This window comes from Tiliqua scincoides, chromosome 5 (assembly GCF_035046505.1).
Source record: "Tiliqua scincoides isolate rTilSci1 chromosome 5, rTilSci1.hap2, whole genome shotgun sequence".
Classification (NCBI taxonomy): Eukaryota; Metazoa; Chordata; class Lepidosauria; order Squamata; family Scincidae; genus Tiliqua; species Tiliqua scincoides.
The window spans coordinates 98,421,834-98,432,824 of NC_089825.1; the positions used below are offsets into that span (position 1 = coordinate 98,421,834).

General features: G+C 45.4%; 1 pseudogene; it reads left to right on the forward strand.

Moving 5' to 3' along the window:
• Positions 1–642: 642 nt before the first annotated feature.
• LOC136652527 (olfactory receptor 2AP1-like) lies at positions 643–1,602 on the forward strand (annotated as a pseudogene).
• Positions 1,603–10,991: the final 9,389 nt, after the last annotated feature.

The following is a 10,991-nucleotide window of genomic DNA, read 5'->3' on the forward strand; positions in this document are numbered from 1 at the left end:
ATTTCAGTTGCTTTTCCTTAGGTTATCAGTCCAATCTCAATCAAACTTCCTGCACCACAATTCAGTGACACAGAAAAGCCACTGCTATACCCAGTGCAGGCAACAAGGCTGCTGGAGGTCTGGTAAGAGAACGTTTGTCCCCATGCCCCAAGAAAAGCCCCAGCATCCCTTATGGGGCTGCTTGGACCTGCAACAGCAAAATTGCTGGCAGCCCATGTTGGCAGATCAGGCCCAGGAGGGGGGGGGATAGAATTGGGCAGTGCCTCTGCTGCCATTCCTTCCCCCTAAGCATGGTCTGCTTACCCGTCTATTGCACCTCTTCCTGCCCTTCCCCCATCCTGGAATGGAGCCTCTGCACTGCTCTGCACTGCACTTCCCAGCCCCAGCACTCGGTACTTCTCCCGCCTGCACGAGGGGCCAGCACCCATCTGCGCAGGCCTGTATGCTGGTTCTTGCCTCCGCTCAACCATTACAAATTGCTTTCTGGTCCTTTCATGATTGCCATTGCCAGGGCAGTGTGCAGGAGTCCAGCGCTTTGGCCACGGTGGATTGGGCCGTAAGTGAAGTCTTAACATTAAAAAAGATGGTTTATCACACAATGTATCACTTCACACATTTATTTTCTTTGTCTAGATGCAAGTGATGGACATCACAGAATGGAAAAATCAAACAGAGATGGCAGAATTCATCCTTCTAGGCTTTAGAGATCTCCAGGGCTTGAACATTTTTCTCTTCCCCTGATTTTTATTGATCTATACATTCACCATGGTAGGAAACCTAATCATTTTAGGATTGGTTGTTTCAGATCATCACCTTCATACACCTATGTACTTTTTCCTTGGGAATCTGTCCTATTTAGAGACCTGCTACACTACCACCATCCTGCCCAAGATATCGTCCAGCATCTTGACTGGAGACAGATCCATTTCGATTTCAGGTTGCATAGTTCAATTTTATTTCTTTGCTTCCCTCGTAGTCACAAAATGTGGTCTCTTAGCCATGATGTCTTATGATCGGTACTTAGCAATATGCAAACCACTACAATGTTCAACCCTTATGAACAGTAGAGTTTGTATCTCTTTGGCAGGTGGATCTTGGGTTAATGGATTTGTGGCAATGGCAGTTCTGTTGCATTTAATGTCAAGATTAACGTTTTATGGTGCCAATGAAATTGACCACTTCTTCTGTGATTTTACCCCAGTCATTGAGCTTGCCTGTAGTGAAAATCACACTCTAGAACTTCTGGGGACAATTTTTTCCTCCATGTTCACGCTGATCCCCTTTTTATTAACTGTGACATCTTATATTTTTATCATTTCCACTATCCTAAGAATTCCATCGGCCACACAGAGGCAAAAGGCCTTCTCCACCTGCTCATCTCATCTTATTGTGGTCACAATATTTTATGGGAGTTTGATAACTGTTTATGTCATGCCATGGAGTGAGACGATGAAAGAATTAAACAAAGTCTTTTCTCTCTTTTACACTGTGCTGACACCGTTGGTCAATCCCCTCATATACAGTCTGAGAAACAGAGAAGTGAAAGAAGCCCTTCGGAAATGTCTTAGCAAGCACAATTGGTTCTCAAAAATTTCTTGGTGATAACGATAAAAATAACTCATATTTGCATGAGCATGCTTTATCAGCTTACACTATCATTCTGAAATCTTCAGTTTATTTCTGTGATATCCCTGAGCTTTTATACTTTTGGCTTCATTGTAAATCTAGCAAGAAGAAGTACTGTTCCTTTGTACTGATGTATAGTTCACCTTGTCAGAAGGGGAGATTTTTAAAGGAGAGGATAAGTTCTGGCATGAGCCATTGCCTACAGAGATAGCTCCTCCCTCCCCTCCCCACCCACAATCCACCCCCCTATGCTGGCTTACCTACTCTGGAGCAGGTCGCTGGCTGTGCCACAGGGCCCAAAATGGCCACTGGCGGCATGAAGTGGAACTCTGTTACCTTGTCTTCACTAGTCCAAGAGGAATGGGCTAACTCTACTAGACCAATAGGATAAATCACCTACTTATCTCCTGGTTCTTTACCAGAGATTTGTCCAGAAGTCAGAACAAACATAAATTGGAAAAGCACTGTCACGCCTGGGCAAAAGCACAAGACCAGATGAACTGTGCCTGTGTGAAAGTGCAGACACTGCTGTCCATTAGTTGGGATGTCTGTAAATCAGATGTATTTAACTTGGGGATCCATCATAAAGTGGAACTCCCGCTCACTCAGAAACAGAGGTTGTATGGGACAGGCTGACAGAATCATCTGTCAAAACTGCAGTCGGCAAAATAAAAGTAAATTGAAGTTGCCACTGCAGCTCCCCATGTGGTAATGCAGGGGTGCCAACACAGTGTCCACAGAATCCTGCAGGGGGTTGTGGACTTGGGAGGATTCCTCAGCATAAAGGAACATCTGTTCCCTTGCCCTGTGAAAGCCCCTGTGAACCCAGTGGGTCAAGCTGGACTTGCACCAGTGATATTGCTGGCACAAGTCCTCTTTGACCCAAGAAAGCAGATCAAGCCTAGGAGAGGGGTCAGGTCACCACAGTCACTAAACCCATCCCCTTCCTGGCTCCGAGCTGCCTTTCTACCTGCCCTCATTGCCGCCCTATTCTGCCCATCCTCACCCCATACTGCCCCCTTTCCAACTCCATCCTGGTCTCTGCACAGCCTTAACTCAGGCAGCAGGCTTCCAGTGTCCATTGCCATGTGGACCTGGCCACTGACCAGTTACAGTGGCAGCCAGGCCAAGGTGGCAGGAGGGCATTTTGGAGGTGGGGAGGAGGCAGTTTTGTAGGGAGGTTGGAATGGGGCAGATCAGGCCTGGGAGGGGGCAGTATTGGCAGAGAAGACCTCTGCCATAACCTAATCCCTCTCCCGACCTGCCCAGCGTTAGATGGGGCTTGCCGGATTTGTGGTAGCTAAATAGCTGGCACGAATCGAAGAAGCCCAAAAGGGTAGGCTGGGTCTTTACTTGGGCTAAGGAGACATGTATCCCCTTAGCCTGGGGAGACCTCCAGGCACCTCCTAAGTTTCACTGGGATTGGGATGCCCGTGTGCCAACATTCCAAGAGGAATTTTATAAAAGAAGTTTGATGCCTCCTGCAAATCATCCTCTGTTTGGTTTTAGAAGATTTCCAGTTGCTTCTTTTCTTGTATGTTGTTCACTTTATTTTGTTTGTGTCTATCCAGAATCGCAGGGTGTCTGAGCGTCTATCCAGAATCGCAGGGTGAGGATGGGGTGAGGCACGACACTGGGCTTGCTGAAGTCTTATGAAATAAAGAACCCTTTGAACAGATTTGTTCAGAGCGTCTTTAATCTCCTTGTTTCACAGACTGTAAATCAAGGGATTGGCAAGAGGAGTACATGCAGGATATAGGATGGAGAGGATTTTGTGTAAAGCACGTGGCATCTTGTGTTTTGGCAACACATACACTATGATTAGGGTCCCATAGAACATGGTAAGAACAATGAGGTGGGAAGAGCCGGTCAAGAATGCTTTCTTCCTCCCAGCAGTGGATGGAATATGCAGAATGGTGGATATCACAAAAACATAGGAGGTCAGTGTTAACAAGAATGGTGGGAAAGTGGACAATGAGGAGAATATTAAAGTTGTCCATTCTATTATGTACGTCTCACTGCAGGTAAATTCCAGGAGAGGTGAAAGATCACTGAAGACAATTTCATTGGGGCCACAAAAGGTTAATGTTGACACAAGGTACAACATGACGTACATGGATGAGAACCCGCTAACCCATAAAACAGCTGCCAGGCTAAGGCATACCTTGTCATTCATGATCATTGCATAGTGTAACGGTTTGCAAATGGCTAGATACCGATCTAAGGACATCACTGCTAGGAGACAACATTCTGTAACGGCCAGGGAGCAAAAAACATAAAACTGAACCAAACATCCCGAAACAGAAATGCTTTTGTCTCCACTTGCAAAGCTAGCAAGGACTTTGGGCAGGATGTTGGAGGTGCAGCAGATCTCCAGCAATGACAAGTTTCCCAACAAAAAGTACATGGGGGTGTGAAGATGACCATCAGTCAGAACGAGGGCTATGATGAGGATGTTCCCTGCCATGGTTAATACGTAGATCAGGAAAAACAGCAGAAACAGCAGACTCTTGAGTTCTTGAAGATCTACAAACCCCAGGAGAATGAATTCCGCAAGGAGTGTTTGATTTCCCTGATGTTTCTTCTCTTCCTCCTAAAAGACAATTCCAAATGGACAACATCCTTGGCCTCTACAAGTTTCCACAGGTATGTGCATTCCAGCTCCTGGATGGATGGTGTGTGACTGCTGTTCAGTTATCATAATGTATTCCTAGTGACTGGCTGGGTTGGAATCCGGATTTGGTGGGTTTGGCCTTTACCTATAGGAAGGGATAGCAAGCTGGGCCATCCCTTAAACTCTCAGTACTGGTGTCAGCTGAAGCATCCAATATGCCAGCAGTGGGTGCCCAGGAGATGCCATGGGTGGCCTGGTGCAGGGCTTTCCCTTAGGACCCACCTGCTGGATGAATGTACTAAGATTTAAAAAAAAAGCTTGCTTTCTGAGGAAAATGTTGAGACAAAAGTCATCCTTTATCTAAGAACCAGGCTCCCAGAATCCTTTCTCTGTGCAGTGGTGCCTATTGCAAATATTTACTTTCCTCACTTAATTTCAATGTCTATATTTCTCCCAACATTCAGCAGCAAAGAACCTCCCTTTTTAGTATGGAAAGAATTGCAATTAATGATGCGATGCTTATTCAGAAGTCAGGAGGCAAGGGAGAGTGGGGAGGAGAGTGGGTCAGGCCTGGGGGGGGGGGACAGGGATGGCAGCAGAAGATGCTGCTTGATGCTATCCCCTGTCCTCGGCATGCAACTCCAAGTCATTATCCATTCCAGAGCCCTTGGTGGATTAAAAAAAATCAGTGGATACTAAATCAGTGGAAAAATAGCTTAAGAAGATCTTCTTCCAGGTTTCTTGCTCCTCCATTGTCACCCCAGAATGCATCAATATAGACACAATATTGCATTCAGCCACTAGATGGGGTGAATAATGGAATCTAATGGAATGAAATTATGGCTGAATGTGGTATAGTGTCTATACTGATGCATTCTGGGGTGACAATGGAGGAGCAAGAAATGCAGAAGTGGGTCTTTCAAGCTATCACTATCTCCAAGAAACATGTAACCGGTATGGTTCAACAGCACAAAAGTCAGAAAATGGAATTAGTCGCTTTTTCCCTTGTTACAAGGCATTTAAAGGTGGACGCCAGTATCAGTGGTGAGTCAAATCAGTGGATGCCAAATCAGTGGTTAACAAGGCACAGCCTGTAGTTGGTTTGGAATCTTGCAATTATTTCTTAAAGCCATAATGAGCCATGATTTTCCCATTAGATCACCTATGGTGTGTACGAAGCACCAGTAAATTTCCTTCTGTATATTGGATGGCACCAAGAGAAAGTATCTTGAACAAAGGAATAGTCTGGCTACTGCGACATTTCAAATGGACATGGATCAGCCTCATTGTTTCAGATGATGATGATGGAGAAAGCTTTCTGCAGATGCTGACACCACTGCTGGCTCCAAATGACATTTGTGTGGCCTTCTTGGAAAGGACAGTGATAGTCAAGAATCTTAATTTGCAACATAAGAACATAAGAAGATAAGAACAGCCCCACTGGATCAGGCCATAGGCCCATCTAGTCCAGCTTCCTGTATCTCACAGCGGCCCACCAAATGCCCCAGGGAGCACACCAGATAACAAGAGACCTCATCCTGGTGCCCTCCCCTATATCTGGCATTCTGACTTAACCCATTCCTAAAATCAGGAGGTTGCGCATACACATCATGGCTTATACCCCATAATGAATTTTTGCTCCAGAAACTTGTCCAATCCCCTTTTAAAGGCGTCTAGGCTAGACACCAGCTCCACATCCTGTGGCAAGGAGTTCCACAGACCGACCACACGCTGAGTAAAGAAATATTTTCTTTTTTCTGTCCTAACCCGCCCAACACTCAATTTTAGTGGATGTCCCCTGGTTCTGGTATTATGTGAGAGTGTAAAGAGCATCTCCCTATCCACTCTGTCCATTCCCTGCATAATTTTGTATGTCTCAATCATGTCCCCCCTCAGGCGTCTCTTTTCTAGGCTGAAGAGGCCCAAACGCCGTAGCCTTTCCTCATAAGGAAGGTGCCCCAGCCCCGTAATCATCTTAGTCGCTCTCTTTTGCACCTTTTCCATTTCCACTATGTCTTTTTTGAGATGCGGCGACCAGAACTGGACACAATACTCCAGGTGTGGCCTTACCATAGATTTGTACAACGGCATTATAATACTAGCCGTTTTGTTCTCAATACCCTTCCTAATGATCCCAAGCATAGAATTGGCCTTCTTCACTGCCACCGCACATTGGGTTGACACTTTCATCGACCTGTCCACCACCACCCCAAGATCTCTTGCCTGATCTGTCACAGACAGCTCAGAACCCATCAGCCTATATCTAAAGTTTTGATTTTTTGCCCCAATGTGCATGATTTTACACTTACTGACATTGAAGCGCATCTGCCATTTTGCTGCCCATTCTGCCAGACTGGAGAGATCCTTCTGGAGCTCCTCACAATCACTTCTGGTCTTTACCACTTGGAAAAGTTTGGTGTCGTCTGCAAACTTAGCCACTTCACTGCTCAACCCTGTCTCCAGGTCATTTATGAAGAGGTTGAAAAGCACCGGTCCCAGGACAGATCCTTGGGGCACACCACTTTTCACCTCTCTCCATTGTGAAAATTGCCCATTGACACCCACTCTCTGCTTCCTGGCCTCCAACCAGTTCTCAATCCACGAGAGGACCTGTCCTCTAATTCCCTGACTGTGGAGTTTTTTCAGTAGCCTTTGGTGAGGGACCGTGTCAAACGCCTTCTGAAAGTCCAGATATATAATGTCCACGGGTTCTCCCGCATCCACATGCCTGTTGACCTTTTCAAAGAATTCTATAAGGTTTGTGAGGCAAGACTTACCCTTACAGAAGCCATGCTGACTCTCCCTCAGCAAGGCCTGTTCGTCTATGTGTTTTGAGATCCTATCTTTGATGAGGCATTCCACCATCTTACCCGGTATGGATGTTAGGCTGACTGGCCTATAGTTTCCTGGGTCCCCCCTCTTTCCCTTTTTAAAAATAGGCGTGACATTTGCTATCCTCCAATCTTCTGGTACCGTGGCCGTTTTGAGGGACAAGTTGCATACCTTAGTCAAGAGATCTGCAACAAATCCTTCTTAGATCTTTCATTTTTCAATCAGTATAGACAGGAAAAGAATGAAATTCCTGCCAAAATGCACCCCTGACCTCTCTCCTGATCATTAGATCCAACATCATTACTAATACACTACAATAACCAACAAGATCACTAATAGTCTCTTCATCCCATGGCCGTTTTGAGGGATAAGTTGCATACCTTAGTCAAGAGATCTGCAACTTCATTCTTCTATTCCATAAGAACCCTTGGGTGGATGCCATCAGGGCCCGGTGACTTATTGATCTTTAATTTATCAATGAGGTCTGAAACATCTTCTCTTTTAACCTCTATCTGACTTAACTCCTCGGTTAGGAGGGGCTGTTCGGGCAGTGGTATCTGCCCGAGGTCTTCTGCCGTGAAGACAGATGCAAAGAACTTATTTAATTTCTCTGCCATCTCTAAGTCTCCTTTCATCTCCCCTTTCCCTCCCTCACCATCCAGAGGGCCAACCGCTTCTCTGGCGGGTTTCCTGCTTCTAACATATTTGAAGAAGCTTTTATTATTCCCCTTAATGTTGCCGGCCATGCGTTCCTCATAGTCTCGCTTGGCCTCCAGTATCACCTTTTTACATTTCTTTTGCCACAGTTTATGTTCCTTTTTATTCTCCTCATTAGGGCAAGACTTCCATTTACGGAAGGAAGCTTTCTTGCCCTTCACAGCCTCTCTAACTTGGCTGGTTAGCCATGCAAGCACCCTCCTGGATTTAGTGGAACCCTTCTTTCTTTGCGGTATACACCTCTGCTGGGCCTCTATTACTGTTGTTTTAAGCAGCCTCCATGCACTCTGGAGAGATTGGACTCTTTTTACCTTCCCTTTCAACCTCCTTCTAACCAGCCTCCTCATTTGAGGGAAGTCCGCCCGTCGGAAGTCAAGGGTTTTTGTTAGAGATTTGCCTGGTATTCTTCCCCCAACGTGCACATCAAAATGGATCGCAGCATGATCACTGTTCCCCAATGGCTCAGTAACGTTTACATCTCTAACCAGGTCCTGAGTACCGCACAATATTAAATCCAGAGTCACCTGTCCTCTGGTGGGCTCCGTGACTAGCTGATCTAAGCCACAGTCATTTAGCACATCAAGAAATCCGGTTTCCTTATCGTGACCAGAACACAAATTGACCCAGTCAATATGAGGATAATTGAAGTCCCCCATGATTACAACCCTGTCCCTCCTTGTCACCTCCCTGATCTGTTTCCTCATTTCAAGGTCCCCATCAGATTTCTGGTCTGGAGGACGATAGCACGCCCCCAGTATTACATCGCTGCACAAGCCTGGTAATTTAACCCACAGAGATTTTACGGTGGAGTCGGACCCACCTTCAATCTCTACTTTGCTGGATTCTATTCCTTCCTTAACATAAACGGCCACCCCACCTTTTGGTTTCACAACCTTTCATTCAGAATGTATACCATATGAAATCCACAGTTCAATTGTCTGAAGCCAATGTGGTTATCGTCAATGGGGATTCTCACTCATTGGGTGCTTTAGCAATAGTCTTATATGTTGCTGAATTTAAAGACAAGCTCCATATAGGGAAGGTTTGGATAACACCTCCTCAATGGGATTTCACCAGTGCTATTTATACTAATGGCTTCTGTGCAAAAACATTCCATGGGACTTTGTCCATCTCATCCTCTACCAATGCCGTGCCGGGATTCCAGGACTTCCTCCAGACATTCAAGCCTGATAAGTCACTCACACATTTTCTCTGTGTTTTCTACAAAAGTGCATTCAGGCGCTGCCGTGAGAAGACACTAACAAATTGTCCACACTGTACAGGAGAGGAGAAACTGGAGAATGTGCCTCAGTCTTGGTTTGAAATGGAGATGACTGGACAGAGCTATCATATTTACGAGGGTCGCCCAGAAAGTAATGCACCACATTTTTTTTCTCAGCCTACAGTAATGGTATGAATGCGAAACTTTAGATATACATTATTTGAATTTTCAGGAGTGCGCACACAAATTTTTGGTTTCTTACAGATAGCATAGCTGCAGCAGTGTTTTGAAATGGCATCTGTAAGTGATGTGCGTTACAAGCAGCGTGTCGTCATTGAATTTCTCACTGCGGAGAAAGAAACTGTTGGGAACATTTACAAATGTTTGTGTACAGTTTATGGAGAATCTGCAGTCGACAGAAGTACAGTTAGTCACTGGGCACAGAGGGTGAGGCCATTAGAAGGCGGTTCGGCAGAGCTCCAAGTTTTGCAGCATTCGGGGCGGCCTTCCATGGCTGTCACACCTGACAAGACGCAGCTTGCTGATGTGCTCATTCGCGAGGACCGATGCATAACGACTAGGCAGTTGGCGCTGAAGCTGTCAATCAGCAAAGGAAGTGTGGTTGCAATCATCCATGCTCTTGATTACTCAAAAGTGTGTGCACGATGTGTTCCGCACTGTCTTACGGTGGACCACAAATCTCTCAGAAAAAAATATTTCTTCTGAGTTGCTGAAACGTTTTGAAGATGAGGGGGAAGTGTTCTTGTCCAGGATTGTGACAGGTGATGAAACCTGGGTTCACCATTTTGAGCCCAAAACAAAACAACAGTGGAATGGCATCATCCTCAATCTCCACAGAAGAAAAAATTCAAAGCAACTGCTTCCGCCGGTAAGGTCATGGTCACTGTGTTTTGCGACTGTGAGGGCGTCATACTCATTAATGTGATGCCAAGAGGCAGCACCATTAATTCTGAAGCTTATGTGAAGACATTAACCAAACTCAAGAAGCACTTCCAGTGACTTCGGCGCCATAACAACCCAGGTGAATGTTTGATTCAACATGATAATGCTCGGCCTCACACAAGTTTGAGGACTTCGGAACACATCACTAAACAGGGTTGGACTGTGTTACCCCATCCACCCTACAGCCCTGACCTAGCTCCCTCAGACTTCCACTTGTTTGGGCCATTAAAGGATGCCATTCGCGGAAGACATTTTGAGGATGACGAAGAGGTGATTCGCACAGTGCAGAAATGGCTTCGTGACCAGAACAAGGAGTGGCACCGACAGGGCATACATGCCCTTGTGTCTCGCTGGAGGAAGGCCATAGAACTGGACGGAGATTACGTGGAAAAATAGGGAGTGTAGAAGAAACATCATTCTTTCTTGTGTGTAAGTTTCATTGTGTTCAATAAATAATTGTTGAAGAAAAAAAATGTGGTGCATTACATTCTGGGTGACCCTTGTACAATGCCCTCTATGCTGTAGCATATGCTTTAAATGCCATATGTATGTCCAGACCAAAAAAAATGCTCAACAGAGAAACATTCAACTCTTTGAACGTTGAACCTTGGCAGGTATATCTCGACTGTATGCAAAAAAGATTATGTACAGTGCCATCCCAAGCATGTTTACTAGGGAGACAGTTGCTGCTGAGCTCAAATTGCCTGTAAGTAAAGATGCTTAGGCTTGCATGGATGATGTGGGTGAAATCATGTTCCCAGATGTTCACAGAGGGGAAAAAACCTCAGCTCAGTGTTTCTCAAACTGTGGGTCGGGACATCATTATTAATGTCCCGTTATTAACGTTCCGGCGGGGCCTGAAGACTTTTTTATTCAGGAAAGCCTTTGAGGCACTATAAGGGCTGTTTTTATACATTTAAAGCTTATGTCTTTTACTGCGTGCTTTCAGTCTGCTGCTACGCATTTTATCTTGTTTTAATTGTTTTTAAGTGTTTGTATTTTTAACGTTTATCTGTA